Source organism: Lycium ferocissimum, chromosome 4 (assembly GCF_029784015.1).
Source record: "Lycium ferocissimum isolate CSIRO_LF1 chromosome 4, AGI_CSIRO_Lferr_CH_V1, whole genome shotgun sequence".
NCBI classification, from domain to species: domain Eukaryota; kingdom Viridiplantae; phylum Streptophyta; class Magnoliopsida; order Solanales; family Solanaceae; genus Lycium; species Lycium ferocissimum.
The window spans coordinates 60729555-60731722 of record NC_081345.1 but is presented as its reverse complement, the minus strand read 5'-3'; positions in this window follow the sequence as shown (position 1 = coordinate 60731722).

The window sequence follows — 2168 nt, the reverse complement described above, 5'->3', positions numbered from 1 at the left end:
TACCCATGATCATAGACTTTATCTGACGGGGACACAACCTTGGTTCTTTTTAAGCATATATTTACAACTCTAAATTTCTAGTCACTTTAAATTAGTCCACAAACCAAAACTCCTATAAAACCCTTTTTCTGGAGTACACCAGGACCGCAAGATTAGTATAATACTTATTTCGTAAACTTTTCACACCATATTCTCTATGGGATTCGACCCTAACCTCGTTGGGTTACTATATTTGACACTGTCCTCTTTACGCTATTAGAAGGTGTAATTTGAGCGTATCAAATTTTATCGTCATTGCCGGGAAAAACGGTTTTGAAATTACTAAATAGTTTGTCGCTATTGCCGGGGAATACGATTTTGAAATTACTAAATAGTGTTTACTCTTCTTAAAGTCTTTGTCATATTCCAACACACCTTGTTTGCTACCTTGTAAACAAGGTGATCATGGCTAACAACGAACTTCCAGTCGATAATATTTTTGCTGATGAGTCAGAAGCAGAGAAAGACTTTGCATCGGCAATAATTTATCCGAGGGTGACTGCTACTACTATTAAGTTTGATAATTCCCTCTATCATATGCTCAAACAAGAGGGATACTTTCGGAATGCAGTCGATGATGACCCTCACCAACATATAACAAACTTTCTAGATGTATGCTCTCAACATAACCAATGGGGTGTGACTCAAGAAGCGGTTCGGCTGAAACTCTTCAAATATTCGTTAGCCGGAGAAGCAAGAAAATGGTTCACAAAGCTGCCTCGAAACTCTATTGCTACATGGTAAGAGATGGTCAAAGTGTTTCTCAGGAAGTGGTATCCCCCGAGTAAAAGAGCTGAAATTCGTGATGAGATTTACGAGTTCAAACAACGTAATGGGGAATAACTTTTTGAAGCTTGGAAGAGGTACGAAGAATATTTGGATAGGAGTCCAAACCATGGTTTCCCAGATCAAATTCTAACGGAGAAGTTCTACAGAGGGTTGGATCCTTTGACCCAAGAAATAGCCAATAATGCTGCTAGCGGGTATTTCATGAATAAGTCCTATGCTAATATTACTTATATACTCGATCGATTGACTACACACAGCCAAGCATGGCATTCGAGTAATTTTGATGGGTTATCACTTAGGACATCATTGATCTAAAATATTGTGAAGGATAGCCAGGAGAAGCAGCAGACATTGGCACAGCTGGCCACTATTATCTCTTTACTGACGAAGAGATTGGATGATAGAGAGGCAAAGAAGGTGAAAATTTGTGAAGATATCTTAGGCATGCCGCGTGGAATGTACCAATGCCACGAGGGTCCATATCAAGAGTGTAACGACCCATTTGGCCGTTATAGTCTTTTTGGTATTTTTGCCCGTTTTTGAGGTGTCTAGATTGGATTCGGGCAACTTTTGTGAAAATATAGGCTTAAAGTGAAAAATGGTTAACCCAAAGTTAACTTTTGGGCAAACGAACCTTTTCCAGAATTTTGTTGATTCCGAGAGGCCTGGATGGTCGTTTAAAACTTGTGTGTGTATTTGGTTCGCTTCCCAATGCACTTGGATGCATTTCGAGACTTGGGTTGGGAAATGGTAATTAAGGCATCGGGGGTTGACTCGGTCAACGAGACCTCCTTTGGGAATTCCGAGGCCACGGGCACATTCGTTGCACATTTTTATGTGTGTTTATGTATATGGTATGTGAGAAGATGGCCTCAGGAACTAGTCGGAAAATCGAATCGAATTGTGAGACTTTGGGAGTTTTCTAGTGTCTGGTGCCCGCTTTGGCGGCACCAGCACTGCGGCGGCTACACACCGCTAGAGCGGTAGCCCTGCCGCTGGAACGGTCAATGACTTTTGGTCATTACCACTAAAGCGGTCAAGTGACCGCTAAAGCGGTACCGCTGGGGCTGTCCCAGTGTCGCTGAAGAGGGTGACGGTCAGTTTTGTAAAGTTAATGAAGTGTTAAAAACCCTTAGACCCTCTTTATGTCCCATTTCGATATTTGAGCTTGAAGAAACTGCTCTTAAGGATATTTGAAGAAGAATCTTGGAGGTAAATCTTACTCATTTCTTCATTCTTCCTTTAATCCATTCTCATGTTGGATTCCCCTTTTCCCTTAATAAACCCATGGTGATCGGAGTTCAAATAGGGTTTTGGAAGAACATTGTCCCTAGGATTAT